Source organism: Castor canadensis, chromosome 13 (assembly GCF_047511655.1).
Source record: "Castor canadensis chromosome 13, mCasCan1.hap1v2, whole genome shotgun sequence".
NCBI lineage: Eukaryota > Metazoa > Chordata > Mammalia > Rodentia > Castoridae > Castor > Castor canadensis.
In genome coordinates, this window is record NC_133398.1 from 65,279,979 (window position 1) to 65,300,712 (window position 20,734).

Consider the following 20,734-nt stretch of genomic DNA (forward strand, 5'->3'; position numbering starts at 1 on the left):
ATGCACTGTATGTATGATTATTATAGACTCTTGATGAATTGACCCCCTTTTCACTATATAATGACCTGTTTTGTCCCTGCTTTAGTTTTTGATCAAAAGTCAATTCTGTCAGAAGTAAGTATGATTTCCTGTTCTCTCTTTTTATTTACATTTGCATGGAATATCTTTTTTTTAATTGTTGTGGTAGGGGTACATTGTGGCATTTACAAGTTCTTACAAGATATAAAATATATCATACTTGAATTCACCCCTCCATCATTCTCCTTTATCTCCCCTCCCCCCCAATGGAATAACTTTTTGTCCATTCCTTTACTCTTAGTCAATGAATGTTCTTTAAGGGGGAAGGGAATTTGTTATAGGCAGTATGTAGTAGGGTTTTGGTTTTTGTGGGGGCTTTTTGTTTTGTTTTATCCATTCAGCCATTCTACCTTTTGATTAGAAAATTTTAAACATTTACATGAGAACTTATGAATGCCATTTTTATTAACATTTTCTAGCTGTTTTGTACATCCTTTGTTCCTTTCACTTGTGGTTTGACGACTTTCTAGAGCAGTATGTGTTGGATCATTTTATCTTTTGTGTATTTGTGTAAGTATTTGCTTTGTGGTTACCCTGAGGTCCACATAAAACATCTTATACTTAAAACTGGCTATTGAAAGGTGATAGCAGCTTAAATTTGATAACATATATAAATTCTATACTTTTATTCCCCCTCCTCCCACATCTTACATTTTTGATGTCAAAATTTACATTTTTCAAAGCATTATATATCTTTAACAAATCATTGTAGCATTAGTTGCTTTAAATTGTTTTGTCTTTTCTACTAAAGGTATTATTGGCTTACCCAAGTCCATCATAGAATTAAAGTATTTTGGATTTGACAATGAACTTAGTTTAACCAGTGAGTTTTATACTTTCATATGCTTTTATGTTACTAGTTAGAACCTTCTTCCTTCAGCTTGAATTAAATCCCTGAAGCATTTCTTGTAACATAGGCTTAATGGTGATAAAACTTTTGTTTGTCTGAAAAAGACTTTATCATCCCTTTAATTTTTGTGGGTTTTTTTTTTTTTTGTAGTATTGGGGATTGAACTCATGACTTTGTATACGCTAGGCAAGTGCTCTAACACTTCAGCCATACCCAAAAATCTCCTTTTAAAGTCAGGGTTGCTGGATATAGTATTCCTGATATTCAGGATTTTGAATATATCATCCCATCCCCTTCTGGTCTGAAAGGTTTTTGCTCAAATATTCACTGATAATCTTATAGCGGTTCCCTTGTATGTAAAATTTGCTTTTCCCTTGCTGCTTTCAAAGCTCTCTGTCTTTAAATTTGTCATTCTAGTTGTGATGTGTCTCAGTGTACATTTCTTTAGCTCCACTTTAGTTGATATTCTTTGAACTTCCTGGATCTGGATTTCTAGATCAGTGCAGAAATAAACACAGAGAGAGTATAAAAACAATAGAAAAGATCAACAAAATTAAGAGTTGGTTGTTTTGAAAAGCTAAAAAATTGGCAAACTCTTTGCTAGCCTAAGAGAAAAAGAAAGAAGACTCAAATGAATAAAATCAGAAGTTAAAGAGAGACATTACAGCCAGGCACAGTGTTTTCATCCTGTAACCCTAGCTACTCAGAAGGCAGAAATTGGAAAGATTGCAGTTCAAGGCCAATCTAGGCAAAACATTTGTGAGAACCCATTTCAACCAATGACTGGACTTGGTGCAGAATGCCTACCATCCTTGCTACATGGGGAAGCACAAATAGGAATATCATGGTCAGGTCAGCCTGAGCATAAAACAAGACTCTATCCCAAAAATAACCAAAGCTAAAAAGGGCTTACAGCATGGCTCAAGTGGTAGAGCACCTGTCTATCAAATGTTAGGTACTGAATTCAATCCCCAGTACTGCAAAAACAAACAACAACAACAAAAAACCATAAGAGACATTACCACTAATAATACTGAAATACAAAAGATTATAAAAGACTTCTATGAGTAATTATATTCCATCAAATTAGATGACCTAGAGGAAATGGAAAAATTCTTTGAAGTATATATCTTGTGAACACTGAATCAAGAAGAAATTAGAAATCTAAACAGACAAATCAATAAAGAAATTAATTCAGGAATTGAAAGTCTTCCATCAAAGAAAAGCCCAGGACCAGGTGACTTCATGACTGAATTCTAGGAAACCTTAAGTATGACTCCTTATTTTTTTTAATTTTTTTTATTGTTTTATTATTCATATGTGCATACAATGCTTGGGTCATTTCTCCCCCCTGCCCCCACCCCCTCCTTACCACCCACCCACTCCACCCCCTGTCTCTCCCCCTCACCCCCTCAATACCTGGCCAAAAATATTTTGCCCTTATCTCTAATTTTGTTGAAGAGAGACTATAAGCAATAATAGGAAGGAACAAGGGTTTTTGCTAGATGAGATAAGGATAGCTATACAGGGAGTTGACTCGCATTAATTTCCTGTGCATGTGTGTTACCTTCTAGGTTAATTCTTTTTGATCTAACCTCTTCTGTAGTTCTTGTTCCCTTTTCCTATTGGCCTCAGTTGCTTTTAAGGTATCTGCTTTAGTTTCTCTGCTTAACTGCAACAAATGCTAGCTAATTTTTTAGGTGTCTTACCTATCCTCACACCTCCCTTGTGTGCTCTTGCTTTTATCATGTGCTCAAAGTCCAATCCCCTTGTTGTGTTTGCCCTTGATCTAATGTCCACATATGAGGGAGAACATACGAGTTTTGGTCTTTTGGGCCAGGCTAACCTCACTCAGAATGATGTTCTCCAGTTCCATCCATTTACCAGCGAATGATAACATTTCATTCTTCATGGCTGCATAAAATTCCATTGTGTATAGATACCACATTTTCTTAATCCATTCATCAGTAGTGGGGCATATTGGCTGTTTCCATAACTTGGATAGTGCTGCAATAAACATGGGTGTGCAGGTGCCTCGGGAGTAACCTGTGTCAGAGTCTTTTGGGTATATCCCCAAGAGTGGTATTGCTGGATCAAATGGTAGATCAATGTCTAGCTTTTTAAGTAGCCTCCAAATTTTTTTCCAGAGTGGTTGCACTAGTTTACATTCCCACCAGCAGTTAAGAGGGTTCCTTTTTCCCCCGCATCCTCGCCAACACCTGTTGGTGGTGGTGTTGCTAATGATGGCTATTCTAACGGGGGTGAGGTGGAATCTTAGCGTGGTTTTAATTTGCATTTCCTTTATTGCTAGAGATGGTGAGCATTTTTTCATGTGTTTTTTGGCCATTTGAATTTCTTCTTTTGAGAAAGTTCTGTTTAGTTCACTTGCCCATTTCTTTATTCGCTCATTAGTTTTGGGAGAATTTAGTTTTTTAAATTCCCTATATATTCTGGTTATCAGTCCTTTGTCTGGTGTGTAGCTGGCAAATATTTTCTCCCACTCTGTGGGTGTTCTCTTCAGTTTAGAGACCATTTCTTTTGATGAACAGAAGCCTTTTAGCTTTATGAGGTCCCATTTATCTATGCTATCTCTTAGTTGCTGTGCTGCTGGGGTTTTGTTGAGAAAGTTCTTACCTATACCTATTAACTCCAGAGTATTTCCTACTCTTTCCTGTATCGACTTTAGAGTTTGGGGTCTGATATTAAGATCCTTGATCAATTTTGAGTTAATATTGGTATAGGGTGACATACATGGATCTAGTTTCAGTTTTTTGCAAACTGCTAACCAGTTTTCCCAGCAGTTTTTGTTGAAGAGGCTGCTATTACTCCACCGTGTATTTTTAGCTCCTTTGTCAAAGACAAGTTGGTTATAGTTGTGTGGCTTCATATCTGGGTCCTCTATTCTGTTCCACTGGTCTTCATGTCTGTTTTTGTGCCAGTACCATGCTGTTTTTATTGTTATTGCTTTGTAATATAGTTTGCTAGGCAGGCACTCTATCACTTGAAACACTCCACCAGCACTGTAATATAGTTTGACGTCAGGTATTGTGATACCTCCAGCATTGTTCTTTTGACTGAGTATTGCCTTGGCTATTCGTGGCCTCTTCTGTTTCCATATAAATTTAACAGTAGATTTTTCAATATCTTTAATGAATGTCATAGGAATTTTGATGGGAATTGCATTAAACATGTAGATTACTTTTGGGAGTATCGACATTTTTACTATGTTGATTGTACCAATCCATGAGCATGGGAGATCTCTCCACTTTCTATAGTCTTCCTCAATCTCTTTCTTCAGAAGTGTATAGTTTTCCTTGTAGAGGTCATTCACGTCTTTTGTTAGGTTTACACGCAGGTATTTGAATTTTTGAGGCTATTGTAAATGGAATTGTTTTCATACATTCTTTTTCAGTTTGCTCATTATTAGTGTATAGAAATGCTAATGATTTTTCTATGTTGATTTTATATCCTGCTACCATGATATAGCTATTGATGATGTCTAGAAGCTTCTGAGTAGAGTTTTTTGGGTCTTTAAGGTATAGGATCATGTCATCTGCAAATAGGGACATTTTGACAGTTTCTTTACCTATTTGTATTCTTTTTATTCCTTCTTCTTGCCTAATTGCTCTGGCTAGGAATTCCAGTACTATGTTGAATAGGAGTGGAGATAGTGGGCACCCTTGTCTGGTTCCTGATTTTAGAGGGAATGGTTTCAGTTTTTCTCCATTAAGTATAATGCTGGCTGTAGGTTTGTCATATATAGCTTTTATAATGTTGAGGAACTTTCCTTCTATTCCTAGTTTTCTTAGAGCTTTTATCATGAAATGGTGTTGGATCTTATCAAAGGCTTTTCTGCATCTATTGAGATGATCAAGTGGTTTTTGTCTTTGCTTCTGTTAATGTGGTTTATTATGTTTATTGATTTTCGTATGTTGAACCACCCCTGCATTCCTGGGATGAAGCCTACTTGGTCATGGTGAATAATCTTTTTGATGTGTTGTTGAATTCGGTTTGCCATTATTTTGTTGAGGATTTTTGCGTCAATGTTCATTAAGGAGATTGGCCTATAGTTCTCCTTTTTTGAGGTGTCTTTGCCTGGTTTTGGGATAAGTGTAATACTGGCTTTATAAAATGTGTTAGGCAGTTTTCCTTCCCTTTCTATTTCGTGGAACAGTTTAAGGGGGGTTGGTATCAGTTCTTCTTTAAAGGTCTGATAGAATTCAGCAGAGAATCCATCAGGTCCTGGACTTTTCTTTTTGGGGAGACTCTTGATTGCTGCTTCAATTTCATTTTGTGTTATAGATCTATTCAGGTGATTAATTTCCTCTTGGTTCAGTTTTGGATGATCATGTGTATCTAGAAATCTATCCATTTCTTTAAGATTTTCAAATTATTTGAATATAGGTTCTTGACGTAGTCTCTGATGATTTCCTGGACTTCCATGGTGTTTGTTGATATCTCCCCTTTTGCATTCCTGATTCTACTAATTTGGGTTTTTTTCTCTCCTCATTTTAGTCAGGTTTGCCAGGGGTCTGTTTATCTTGTTTATTTTTTCAAAGAACCAACTTTTTGTTTCATTAATTCTTTGTATGGTTATTTTGGTTTCTATTTCATTGATTTCAGCTCTTATTTTTATTATTTCTCTCCTTCTGTTTGTTTTGGGATTTGCTTGTTCTTGTTTTTCTAGGAGTTTGAGATGTATCATTAGGTCATTGATTTGGGATCTTTCAGTGTTTTTAATATATGCACTCATGGGTATAAACTTTCCTCTCAGGACTGCCTTTGCTGTGTCCCATAGGTTGTGTTTTCATTTTCATTGACTTCTAGGAATTTTTTAATTTCCTCTTTTATTTCATCAATGATCCATTGTTCATTAATAATGATATATTTAGTTTCCAGCTGTTTGCATGTTTTTTGTCTTTACTTTTGTTGTTGAGTTCTAGTTTTACTGCATTGTGATCAGATAATATGCACAGTATAATTTCTATTTTCTTATATTTGCTGACACTTGCCTTGTGCCCTAGGATATGATCTATTTTGGAGAAGGTTCCATGGGCTGCAGAGAAGAATTATTTTGCGTATAGGTTGGATGAAATGTTCTGTAGACATCAAGTAGGGTCATTTGATTTATTGTATATTTTAGATCTAGGATTTCTTTATTGATTTTTGTTTGGATGACCTATGTATTAATGATAATGGGGTGTTAAAGTCTCTCACAACCACTGTGTTGGAGTTAATGTATGCTTTTAGGTCTTTCAGGGTATGTTTGATGAAATTGGGTGTGTCAACATTGGGTGCATACAGGTTGATAATTATTATTTCCTTTTGGTCTATTTCCCCTTTTATTAGTATGGAATGTCCTTCTTTATCTCGTTTGATCAATGTAGGTTTGAAGTCTACTTTGTCAGAGATAAGTATTGCTACTCCTGCCTGTTTTCGGGGGCCATTGGCTTGGTAAATCTTCTAGCCTTTCATCCTAAGCCTATGCTTATTTCTGTTGGTGAGATGGGTCTCCTGTAAGCAACAAATTGTTGGATCTTCCTTTTTAATCCATTTCGTCAAGCGGTGGCTTTTGATGGGTGAATTAAGTCTGTTAACATTAAGTGTTAGTACTGATAGGTATGTGGTGATTCCTGTCATTTAGTTGTCTTAGTTGTTTGAAGGTTTGATTGTGTGTGCCTAAGTTGAGGTTACTCTCTACTTTCTTGCTTTTTCTTTTCCTGTGGTTTGGTGCTGGCTGCCTTTTCATGGTTAACTTGGGTTTCACTTTCTGTGTGCAGTATCCCTTTAAGAATCTTTTGTACTGGTGGCTTTGTGGTCACATATTGTTTTCGTTTCTGCTTATCATGGAATACTTTTATTGCTCCATCTATTTTGAATGATAGTTTTGCTGGGTAGAGTATCCTAGGTTTGAAGTTATTTTCATTTAGTGCCCAGAAGATCTCACTCCACGCTCTTCTTGCTTTTAATGTTTCTGTTGAGAAGTCTGCTGTGATTTTGATGGGTTTACCTTTGTATGTTATTTGTTTTTTCTCTCTTACAGCCTTCAATATTCCTTCCCTAATTTCTGAGCTTGTTGTTTTAATGATGTTATGTCGTGGGGTAGTTCTATTTTGGTCTGGTCTGTTTGGTGTCCTGGAGGCCTCTTGCATCTGTATGGGAATATCTTTCTCTAGATTTGGGGAATTTTCTGTTATTATTTTGTTGAATATATTATGCATTCCCTTTGCTTGCACCTCTTCTCCTTTATCAATGCCCATGATTCTCAAGTTTGGTCTTGCATTTTCTTTTCACAGGTCTTGAGTTGTTTATTTAATAGCTCTTTGGTTTTTCCTTTAATTACCATTTCATCTTCAAGTTCTGAGATTCTGTCTTCTGTTTGTTCTATTCTGCTGGAATGGACTTCTGTTTTGTTTTGCAGTTCTGATTCGTTCTTTTTTCTGAGGTTTTCCATATCCTGAGCTGTTTCCTCTTTAATGTTGTCTATATTTGTCCTGAGTTCATTTATCTCTTTATTGATCATGTTCTCTGTTTCACTTTGGTGTTTATACAGTGCTTCTATGGTTTCCTTTATTTCTTCTTTTGCTTTTTCAAATTCTGTATTTTTGTTGTCTTGGAATATCTTGGGAGTCTCCTGTACATTTTGGTTGACCATATCCAGTACCATCTCTATAAAATTCTCATTGAGTACCTGTAGTATGTCTTCTTTTAAATTATTCTTGTGGGCTTCATTGGGTTCTTTGGCATAGTTTATCTTCATTTTGTTGGAGTCTGGATCTGAGTATCTGTTTTCTTCATTTCCCTCTGGTTCCTGTACTCAATTTTTGCTGTGGGGAAACTGGTTTCCCTATTTTTTCTGTCTTCCTCTCATTGCCCTTGGTGTTGTTATTGTCCCTGTACTGTGTGCAATTAAGTATTTTCTGTCTTATAATAATAGCACTAGTGATCTTTAGAATGGAAGGGTGAGTTGGCATGGAAAGCAAGGAATTTAAAGGAAAAGGGAAAAACAAATAAGTAGAAAGAAAAAAACAAAACAAAGAAACAAACAAAAAAAGTTTCAAAGATATAAACATGGAGAGACAGTGTACTAATCAACCATAAGCTGAAAAGGCATTAGAGGTACAGAGAGAGGATTGAAAAATAAATAAATAAATAAAAAGAATAAAGATAAGAATAAAAATTAAAAATAAGTAAATGAAAGGAAAAAAATATACATAAAAATAAAATAAAACAAAATGAAAAATAGAAAAAAAAAAACCTCCAAGTTCAAATGCAATGAAGTTTCAGTCTTAATAATTTTGGTGTTCGTCTCAGCCTCCAATCCTGTAGATGGTGCCTCAGATGTTGTTCTGTAGTTGTCTCATCAAAGCAGACGCATAAAGTGGAACAAAACTGCACAAAAAACAAAACAAAACAAAACCCACAAAGTGTCCCAAGTTCAAATGCAATACAGTTTCAGTAAGTTTTTCAGCATACAGGTATAATTTGGTTGTTTTCTAATCAAAGGTAGGGAGAGAGAAAAAAAAGAGTCTGGAGACAGGTCTGTGAATGGCTATCTGAGGCTGTGGCTCGCCTTCCTGCTGCTGTCAGTCTGCTGTTGCTGGAGGCGTTATTTATATAGATCTCTGGGGTGAGCTTAACACTCACCTGGCCCCGCAGGCTTTGTTTACTCAGAGTTCTCCTGTGCACAAGCCACTGCTACAAGCTTTCCCCTTTCCAAGCACACTGGGGGAGGTGACCCTGCACCTGCTTTCTCTGGCCTGCATGTTTGTTACAGCTCATGTGGGAAGTGGGTCTTCCCCCCTCTCCTGTGGAGTTTTCCTCCCTCAGCCGCTTTCACAAGCTTTCCCGCTCCTGGTTGCTGGGCGTGCACCCCCGCTCCTGCTCCCACTGGAGCCTCTCCAGCCAGGCCTGGCTTGTTTATTTACAGTTCTGGGAAGGATTCCCCTCCTTCCCTCTTCAGTGCTCAGTGCACCCCACCCTCTTTGCAATGTGTCTTTATTGTTCTTATTGCTTATTACTCAGTTTCTCTTTTTTCCCTGGGTGGGGGTCGGTCTGACCAGGGGGCTATGCTGTTCTGGCTCAGGGTTGTCTGCGGGAGTACCGTGTACTGCTTAGCTCACCTTGTCCACATCTTCCCAAGCCATCTGGGCGTGGGCGACTAGCGGCCCGGGGGCCCTCCTGGTTTCTCCATTTAATGTGAAGTGGAGATTCTCTGCGCTGGCTGGAGGTGTGGAGGGGTCAAAGTTTTGCCTCTTTTTGGTGGTTTTGCCTGCAAGGTGTGTCTCCAGCATCTCTCCAAGATTTCACTATAGGTGGCACACTTTCTGCTTCCTCCCTGTAGGAACAGGTAGAAGAACAAAAACCATAAACCATATGATCATTGCATTAGATGGGGAAAAGCATTTGACAAAATTCAACATCTTTTCATTATTAAAAAAAAAAAACCTCAACATATGAGGTATAGAAGAAATGTTCCTTTACACAATAAAGGCTGTATGTGTCAAGCCTACAGATGCTAAATTATACTCAATGTGAAAAGTTCAAGGTGTTTTACTTAAGGTTAAATGCAAGGAAAGAATTCCCACTCTCATCACTACTGTTCAACATAATACTGGAAGTCCTAGCCAGATTAATTAGGTAAGAGAAAGTAATAAAAAGCATCCAAAAAAGAAAAGATAAAGTGAAATTTTCTCTATTTACATGTTCTTGCATGTAGAAAACCCTAGACTCCTGCAGAAAACTGTTAGAAGTGACTTTAAATTTTTCAGTAGTTTCATGATACAAATGTACAACTATCAGTACCATTTCTATATGTTAACAATGAAATTTCTTAAAAAGAAGTTTTAAAATCCCATTTAAAATAACATCAAAATAAACAAATAAAATACTTAGACACATATTTAACCAAGAACTTAAAGATCTGTAGAGTGAAAACTAAAAAACATTGATGAAAGAAATCACAAATAAATGGAAAGAGGTGCTATATTCATGGACTGGAAAAAATTAATCTTGCAACCAAAGTCCTAGGCAGTTCTGGCCATTTGCCCCAAAGAAAGTAGTAGTAATGGTGAAAAGGTGGGAAAGGATTTAATCAACATAAATATGTTGGGAAGAGGGAAAGTAAGCATTTCAGCTCATTTTCAGGGTACTGGAATGAGACTAAGTTTAAACAGAGGAAGAATTGGGGCAGGGCCCGATGCACAATTAAGCAGTCTTAATTCAAATGTGGTCTGGTTGGCCATTATCTCAGTTTGGGTTCTATAAGGTGGTTCAAAGAAGTCCTTATTGCTTTGGGAAAAATATGGTTCCCAAGACTTCTCCTGCTCCAGGATACAGTCTTAATATCATAGGTAAATGCCCTCATTTGCAATGTGATTTGTCATATGAGGCTTGCTGTTGCTTGGGGGTTAAGGGTAGTTTTCAATCCTTTGTCATAAAGATGCTATCGATCAGTCTTAAGATTACTGGAATTCAGGGTAAATAGAGGTTTAGGATAATGACCGAAGACTTTCAGGTGCTTTCAGTCTTGAAGGCGGATGAGATAGGTTAGGTATCACCAGTTTTTAAACAGACACTTCTTGAGTGATTAACATGCTTATGTACAGAGTTGAGCAGGAATCTGACACAAAGTTTTAAGGCAAGAGAGACAGCTATAAAATGAAAGTAGTGATGTCAAGATTTTATCCTTCTTTTAGTTAACTTGTGGGTCCAAGTGAAGAGTCAGTGTTCATTAGCAAAAGCAGTTTCTAAGTACCTGTTATAATACTGTCAAAATATCTATACCACTCAAAGTTATCTATAGATTCAATGCAATCCCTATCAAAATTCCAATGTAATTATAGAAACAGAAAAAACAATTCTAAAATTCACATGGAACCACAAAAAACTCCAAATATGCCAGGTACTAATGGCTCACATCTGTCATCCTAGCAAATTGGAAGGCTAAGATTGGGAGGATCATGGTTCAAGCCCAGCCTGGACAAATAGCTCATGAGACCCCATCCCCAAAAACAACCAGAGAAAAATGGACTGGAGGTGTGGTTAAAATAGTGCAAGTGTGAAGCCATGAGTTCAAACACCAGACCCACCAAAATAAATCCAAATAGCCAAAACAATCTTGATAAACAAGAACAAAGCTGGGGGCATCATACTAAAAATTCCAAAATATATGAAAAATCTGTAGTGATGAAAATAGCATATTTATTGGCATAAAAACAAGCACATTGACCAATGAAATAGGATAGAGAGTTGGGAAAGAAACTCACATTTTGGAGCAGCAAGATGGCAGATTGCTGACAGACACCCCTTCCCTGAGTCTCCACAAATCTGAAAGAAAATCTCAGGCTCATGTCTACATGAACAGGTTGGTAAGTTAGTACTCTAAAAAAGAGGGAGCAAGGGCTTTAAGTGTGCCTCAAGCATTAGAGTGTATGCCTTATAAGTGTGAAGCCCTGAATTCAAATCTCAGTACTGTAAAATAAAAGAGAATGCCAGTATAAGGGCACCAAGTAGCTAAAGTTACTAACTTCTGACTAAGCTGTTAAAAATGCAAATCCACCTCAGGCATGTGTGAGCACAGACCTAAACCTACTCCATCCTGTCCACCAGCCTGAGTTTTGTGGGGGTTTTTTTGTTTGTTTTTTTTTCCTGTCTGGACCTGAAATGCTTCCTTCAAGATTCCCTCATGAGGGCCACCTCACATGCAAAACAAAGGTATGGAAGGCCAAGAGCAAATTGGCAAGTCTTGCCTGAGCTGCTAGACAGTAGCCAACTGCCAATCAGCCTCCCCATTCAGACCAGATAAACAAGCCTAGAAATTAGTAAGATGAAGGAGCTAGTTTTAGCCTTAAGAGCTACTACACAGGCCAGCTCAGGGAGCACAGGAGCAAATTCATCTAATTCCCAAGAAATCTTGTGGCTAATCAGGCCTGAAACTGACCCCTGGACAAAATCTTCAGCTAAGTAGACTGATTGAAAGCTCATAGACTGGCCCAGTAGGGGAGGGGTAAAGCTACTCAGCTCAGTGCCTATATTCAAAGGAAAAGTAAATAGACTACCACATAGGCCAACTCATTACACAGGAGCAAACTCATCTGACCCCAAGAAATCTTGCAGCTAAGCAGGCTGAATGTGACCTCAACCCCTCAGAAAACCTTTGGCTAAATGACTGATTGAAAGTTCCCAGACCAGCTGGTAGGGGTTGGCTAAAGTCACTCAGTCCAGTGTCTCTATTCAAAGGATGTTTGGCATCTGGGTCTCTATCCCAAAATAAGGAGGGTGCCTGGTGTGCTGGCCAGCTAGGGTCCTTAACTTATCGCACAGACCAGCAGAGGAGTGACAGTAGTTATCCACCCCTCACTCACCCAAAAAACTTGAAACTACAGACCTAGGTGGGAAAGGGGGAAAAAACTTGTGGATAAGCCAGAACAGCCATTGAAGTTCCTGAACAGGGAAAAGTGCAGGCTCCAAAAGCAACAGAGTGATTTCTAACTCACTAGCTGTGCTTGGAGAACCCATAACCAGCCCACAACAGCTACATCACATATCTGAAACTGCCCCCATCTCAATCCAAACATCTGCCCTAATCCAGAGCCTTCCATACGCACATGGTCCAGGTTATACCTCAGCAATCCAGGGCCCTGAGGGGACATGTAAGTAAATACAACAAGAGAACTGCAAACAAAAACCTGAGGACCAGAGATTGGAGGAGAACATTCAGTGTACTGATGAAGCACAGAAGATACTAACTCTTCTCAACAAGGAAAAAATACTGACCTTTAAAAAAAATATTTTTAAGTTTTAATTTGCTTATTCCTCTTATATTGTCAATTTTTTCTCTTTGCTTTTTCATTTCTGTTCTTTTAAATTTTTTTCTTATCCCTTTTTTTCACTTTCATATCTTTTGTTTATAAAACATTCAACTGGTAGTTTATTCTGCCTCCTTATTATATTAGTCTCAACCTTTCTATCCTTTCACAATCCCTGGAGATGGCATCCTTCTTCACAACAATTGAACTATATCTGCATGTGCTGGGATTTGTTTACCTGCAGCTCTCCCACTTCACTTCCCTTCTCACCATTTTCCTTCTTCCTTGTCTATACCCCTTTTTTCATTTTGCTACCTAAGTTTTAATGCCTATGCACAAAAAAAAGCTTTATTTTTCTAACTCCCAACTGTACTATACAAGAATGCTAGTTCCTTCATACAACATGATCAGTTATATAGATAATACCACCAATGATATTCTACTTCATGTAAATATCTGGTTTGATGTTGAATTGGTGAATGTGTTATTACTAAGTTATAGCCCCAGGCCAGTGGTCAAAAATGGCACAACTTAGCCACTAACCAGACCTGCCAGAACATAGAAAATAATTTATGGAAAACACTAAAAAAGTGACTAAACTTCCTGAACTAACTAATTGACTACAGATGACCAAATGTCAAAGTACAGGAATAAAAAATAGGAAAAAGCAGGGGAATATAAATCCTCAAAAGGTCAACAATCACACAATGAAGAATCTGAAGGATAATGAAGGAGATGAAATCTCAGTTTCTGAGCTCAAAATAATATTAATAATAATAATAATTAATGAGATAAAAAAAGACATGCAAAAATAAGTCAATGAAATCGAGAGAATATGAATAAATAGCTAAATGAATTCAATGAGAATGCAAATAAACATCTAGATTAACTCAAAGAAGATATAAACAAGTGAAAGAACCCGAGGATACAAATAAACAGCTAAATGAAATCAGAAAGACAATGCAAGACATGAAAAAGGAGTCCAATAAGGATATAGAAAGCCACAAAAAAATTGAAGCTCTAGAAATAAAAACCTACTTAAGTCAAATTTAAAAAATCAGTTGAAAGCCTCTTCACAAGACTGACTCAAGTGAAAGACAGAATTTCAGGGTTTCAGGACAAAGTAGACATACTAGAAAAAAAACAGATTAATAAATAGAAAAAAAAAGAATAAAGTAATATGAGTGGAATGTGCAAGAACTCTATGACTCCATTAAAAAACCAAACCTACAAATCATGGGCATTAAAGAAAGAAGAGGTACAAACTAAATGCATAGGAAACATATTCAACTTTTTTTCCCCCAACATTTGAGAAAGAAATGCCCATCCAGGTAGAGGAGACCTCTAAGACTCTAAATAGACATGATCAAAATAAAACTATAATATGCTCTCTACAGCATACTATAGTTAAAACATTAAGTACAGAGAACAAGGAAAGAATATTGAAATATGAAAGAGAGAAATACCAAGACACCTATAAAAGCGAATCTACCAGAATCACAGCAAATTGTTGAACAGAAACCTTAAAAGCCAGGTGGGCATGGAATGAGGTATTTCAAGCACTGAAGGAAAATAATTTCAAACTTAAATTACTCTACCCAGCAAAGTTATCATTCATAGTTGAAAGAGAAATAAAAGCCTTCCATGATAAACAGAAACTAAAGCAATTTCTGGCTACTAAACCAGCACTCCAGAAGATATCCAAAAGAATACTACACACAGAAGGTGAAGATAAATGTAGCCATGAAAGTATGAAAATAAATAAATCTCACTAGATGAATAAATCAGAAAATAAACAGTAGAAAAGAATCAAATGCTAAAAATAAAAATTTAACACAATTTAAAAAACAAAAATATGCCAGGAATTATCACATACCTTCTAATATTAACACTGACTGTCAATGGTCTCAATTCTCCAATCAAAAGACATACATTGATGAGCTGGATTAAGCAAAACTCAATAATTTGTTACCCATAAGAAATGCATCTCATTGACCATAACAAACATTGGCTTAAGGTGAAAGGGTGAGAAAAGATTTTCTAAGCAAACATACCCTGAAAATAGGCAAGAATAGTTACATCTGACAAAGTAGACTTCAAACCTAAATTTGTCAGAAGTGACAAAGAAGGTCACTCCAAACTAATGAAAGGAACAACAGATCAAGAAGAAATAACAATTAACTTATACACACCTAACGTCAGTGCACCCAATTTCATTACACAAACACTATAGGACTTAAAATCACAATAATAATGGGAGACTTCAGTGCCCATTTATCACCAATAGGTAAGTCATCCAGTCAAAGAAATCAACAAAGAAACCTCAGAATTAAATGACACCATAAACCAAATGGACTTAACAGACATCTACAGACTGTTATATCCACAAGAGCACAATACAACATTTTTGTCAGCAGCCCATAGAATTTATTCTGAAATAGATCACATTTTAGAACATAAAGCAAGTCTTAACAAATATAAGGTAGTTAAAATAATTCCCTGTATCATACCAGACTGTAATGGAATGAAACTAGAACTCAACAACAAAAGAAACTACAGAAAATATTCAAACACATAGAGACGGCTCTATACATTATTAAATGACCAGTGGGTCATTGAAGAAAAAAGGAGGGAATTTAAAAGCTCCTAGAATCTAATGAAAATGAAAATACAACCTAACAGAACCTATGGGATATAGCAAAAGCAGCGCTAAGGGATAATTTTATAGCTACAAGTACTCACATTAAAAAAAAAAAAAACAGAGATCTCAAATAAACGGCCTAATGGTGCATCTCAAACTCCTAGAAAAACAAGGATTAAGCTAAGCCCAAAATTAGCAGAAGGAAAGACATAATAAAAATTGTGGAGATATATAAAGGAAATGCAAATCAAAACCACACTAAGAGTCCACCTTACCCCTGTTAGAATAGCCAACATCAAAAACACCACCCACATGTGTTGGCAAGAATGTGGGGAAAATGGAACCCTCGTACACTGCTGATGGGAATGCAAGCTAGTGCAACCACTCTAAAAAAAATTTGGAGGCTTCTTAAAAATCTAAACATAGATCTGCCATATGATCCAGCAATCCCACTCCTGGGGATATACCCAAAGGAATGCGACACAGGTTACTCCAAAGCTCCTGCACACCCATGTTTATTGCAGCGCTATTCACAATAGCCAAGTATGGAAACAACCAAGATGCCCCACTACTGACGAATGGATCAAGAAAATGTGGTATTTACACACAATGGAATTTTATACACAATGGAATTTTACTCAGCCATGAAGAAAAATGAAATCTTATCATTTGCAAGTAAATGAATGGATCTGGAGAACATCATTCTAAGCGAGGTTAGCCATACTCAGAAGACCAAAAATCGTATGTTCTCCCTCATATGCAGACTTTAGATCTAGGGCAAACACAACAATGTTGTAGGACTTGGGTTACAAGGGGAGAACATATACGGGAGGTACAGGGTTAGATAGAAAACCCAAAACATGAAGCATTTGATGTCCCCACTCCAGAGGAATTAACACAGAAACCTTAAAGCAACAGGGGTCAACATGAGAAGGGGATCAGGAACCAGTGTGAAGACCAGTTAGAGATGAATCAACTTAGGATGTAACACATTTGTACATGAAAACAATGCTAGGAATCTCTCTGTATAGCTGTCCTTATCTCAACTAGCAAAAATGCTATGTCTTTCTTGTTATTGCTTATTTCTACTCTTCAATGGAACTGGAGAAAAGTTCAGAACAGGTTCTGCCTGGAAGGGAGGTGAGAGGAGGGGAGAACGTGGGGATGGGGGCAGGAGGGAGAAATGATCCAAACAATGTATGCACATGTGAATAAATGAATTTTAAAAATTAGGGCTATAATTAATGAAATAGAGACCAAAAAAACTAAAAAAAAGCTAGTTCTTCAGAAAGATAAATAAACTGATAAATCCTTAACCAATCTTACTAGAAGGAGAAGGGAAAAGACTCCAATACATAAAATTAGAGGTGAAAACAAAGACATCACGACAAATACCAATGAAGTCCAGAGGATTATTTAGAGAATACTTTGAGAACTTTATTCAAATGAGCTAGAAAAATCTAGAAATGGATCAATTTCTAGATGCATTTAACCAACAAAAATTGAACCAAGAGGATATAAACCACCTAAATAAATTTATAGCAAGCAATGTAATTTAAGCAATAATAGTCTCCCAACAATGACAAGCCCAGGACCACATGGATTCATTGCCAAATTCTACCAACGTTTAAAGAAGAATACCAATACTCCTCAAACTTTTGCATGCAATAGAAAGAGAAGGAACACTACCAAACTCATGGCCCAGTATTACGTTCATTCCAAAATTGAACAAGGGCACAACAAAGAAAGAATTATAGGCTAATCTCTTTAATGAACATAGATGCAGAAATTGTCAATAAGATACTGGAAAACCAAATTCAAAAACACATCAAAAAGATTATACACTGTGATCAAGTCAGTTTCATTCCAGGGATGCAGGGATGGTTCAAAATACACAAATCAATAAATATAATACAGTATATAAACAGAAGTAAGGACAAAAATTACATGATCATCTGAATAGATACAGAAAAAGCCTTTAAAAAAACTCAAATCCTTTCATGAGAAAAGCTCTGAAGAAACTAGGAATAGAAAGATTGTACCTCAACATAATAATATATATGAAAAACTGATAGCCAACATCATACTAAATGAGGAAAAACTAAAACCATTTCCTCCAAAGTCAGGAATGAGACAAAGGTGTCCACTCTCCTCACTCTTATTTAATATAGTTTTGGAATTCCTAGCTAGAGTAATAAAACAACAAGAAGAAATAAAAAGGATTAAAATAGGGAATGAAGAAGTAAAATTATCCCTATTTGCAAATGATATGATCTTATTTGCAGATGATTTGATCTTATACATTAAAGACCCTAAAAACTCCACCAAAATATTCTTACATATCATAAACACTTTCAGCAAAGTAGCAGGATACAAAATCAATATACAAAAATCAGTAGCTTTTTTATATATCAATAATGAACAGACTAAGAAAGAAATCACAAAATAATCCCATTTACAATAGCCTCAAAAAAATACCTAGGAATAAATTTAATGAAGGAAGTAAAAGACCTCTACCATAAAAATTATAAATCACTGAAGGAAGAAATTGAAGGAGAAATCAGAAGATGGAAAGGTCTCCCATGCTCGTGGATTGGCAGAATCAATATCATGAAAATGGCTATACTACAAAAGCAATCTATATGTTCAATGCAATCCATCAAATTTACAATGACATTCTTCACAGAGATAGAAAACTCAATCCTACAGTTCATATGGAAACACAAAAGACCTTAAATAGCTAAAGAATCCTGACAGCAACACTGGAGGTATCACAATACCTGACTTCCAACTATACTACAGAGCCATAACAATAAAAAACAGCATGGTACTGGCACAAAACAAACAAACATGAAGACCAATGGAGTAGAATAGAAGACCCAGACATAAATCCACACAGCTACAGCCATCTGATTTTTGACAAAGGAGCCCAAAACATACTTTGGAGAAAAGACGACCTCTTCTACAAATGATTCTGAGAAAACTGGATATCTACATGTAGGAGACTGAAACTAGATTCTTGTCTTTCACCCTGTACTAGTATAATTCAAAGTCAATCAAAGATCTTAATGTCAGACATGACACTTAGAAACTACTACAAGAAAAATAGGGAAAACACTGAAACATACGGGCATAGGCAATAACCTCCTAAATAGAATTCTAATGGCTCAACAACTAAGAGAAAGAATTGAAAAATGAGACTTCACAAAATTTAAAAGCTTCTGCACAAGCAAAGGAAACAAGTACCAAGCTGAAGAGACAGCCTACAGAATGGGAGAAAATCTTTGCCAGCTATAAATCTGACAAGACATTAATAACCAGAGTTTTCAGGGAGCTCAAAATGAAGAAATGGGCAAATGAACTGAACAGTTTTCAAAGGAAGAAGTACAAATAGCCAATTAATGCATGGATAAATGCTCAACATCCCTGGCCATAAAAGAAATGCAAATCAAAACTACATTAAGATTTCACCTCACTCTAGTCAGAATGGTTATCATCAAGAACACAAACAACAGCAAATGTTGACAAGGTTGTGGGGGTGGGAAGGCACCCTTATACATTATTTGTAGAAATGTAGATTAGTACAGCCACTATGGAAATCAATATGGAGATCCTCAAAAAACTAAAAATAAAACTGTCACACAATCCATGGATTCCACTCCTGGGCATATAACCAAATGAATGTAAGTCTGGACACAGTGGAGACACTTGCACACCCATATTTATTGCAGTACTATTCACATGAACCAAGCTATGGAAACAGCCTAGATGCCCTACAGCTGATGAATAGATTAAGAATATGTGCTATACATATATATGTATGTGTATATATATATATGTATGTATGTATATACATATATAATGGAATATTATTCAGCCATAAAAAAGAATGAAATTATGTTGTTTTCAGGTAAATGATTGGAACTGGAGGAGAGCATCATGTTAAATAGGCCAGATTCAGAAAAACAAATACTGCATATTTTCTCTTATATGTAGAAGATAGAGCCAAAAGATAAGCACACAAATACAAATATGATCATATACATATATATACTATATATATACATATATATAACATGTTTGTTATACTGGGACTGTTTGAAGGGACTATAGAGAGGAGGAAAAGGAAAAGAGAATAATAGAGAACAAATAATATCAAAATACAGTGCATCTGTGTAGGAATATGGCATAAAGAAATGCACTGAAAGTTGTTGAATAATAGGAGGTAGGGTAGAAAGGGTAAGGGAGAATAATAGAGGGGGTTAATCTGATTAAAGTACAATATATTCATAGGTGAAATACCATGGTGAAATCTCTTTGATTAATGAATATACACTTAAGAAATGAAGGACAGGAACTTAAAACCAGCCCTGTTTGGGGGTATGTACTAGTGGGAGAGGTGAGGGTGAATGAAGAGGGTAAAGGAGGATGAATGTGGTCAATGTACTTTATATACTTGTGTGAGATTGGAACAATGAAACTTGTTGCATTCATTTTAAGTGGGGGGGGGGAATGAAGAAGAGTGATGGTATGGGGTGAACCTAACCAAGGTTATATATAAGCATATATATAATTATATAAGCATATATGGATTTATATATGGAAATGTCACAATGAAACCCCTGTACAACTAATATATGCTAATAAAAATGATTTTTTAAAAAACCCCACACATCTATGGTCATTTGATTTCTAACAAAGCTACAAGAAGACACAATAAGGAAAAGACAATGTCTTAAATAAATGATATTGAGGCAACTGTATATTCACATACAGAAGAATGAAAATAGACCCTTTTCTCATCCTTATATAAGAAACAACTCAAAATTGATTAAAGATTTAAATGTAAAACCTGAAACTATAACGCTACTAGAAGAAAGCATAAGGAAAAGTCTCCATGATGTTAGACTAGTCAGAGATTTCTTAAATATAATCCCAAGAGCACAGGCAATGAAAAAAAAATGGAATTGCACAAAACTAAAAAACTTCTGCATAGCAAAGGAAAGAATTAATAAAGAGACAACCCACAGGCTGGGACAAGATATATGCAAATCATACAAAATATTCTAATATCCAAAATATACAAGGAGCTCAAACTACTCAATTACAAGAAAACAAATACCCCTATTAAAATGGGTGAAGGACTTGAACAAACATTTCTCAAAAGAATGCATACAAATGGTTTACAAATATGTGAAAAACTATCATCTGTAATCATCATAGAAATGCAAATAAGCCATAATGAGCTAGCTACTCAGGAGGCAGAGATCAGGAGAATTGCAGTTCAAAACCAACTCCTGGCAAATAGTTCGTGAGACTCTATCTCAATAAAAACCCATCACAAAAAAGTGCTGG

At 36.2% G+C, this 20,734-nt stretch overlaps 1 long non-coding RNA gene across 5 annotated transcripts in view; it reads right to left on the reverse strand.

Annotated features, from left to right (window-relative positions):
- Positions 1–20,734, reverse strand: part of LOC141415436 (uncharacterized) — a 133,684-nt gene that overhangs the window by 74,304 nt on the left and 38,646 nt on the right. For 4 of the 5 annotated variants that reach the window (XR_012440448.1, XR_012440452.1, XR_012440451.1 and 1 more), the window contains exon 2: positions 9,052–9,266. This is a non-coding gene — a long non-coding RNA (uncharacterized lncRNA). Of the gene's footprint in view, positions 1–8,186; positions 8,321–9,051; positions 9,267–20,734 lie in introns of all 5 variants that reach the window. The other variant, XR_012440449.1, reaches the window with a different exon arrangement.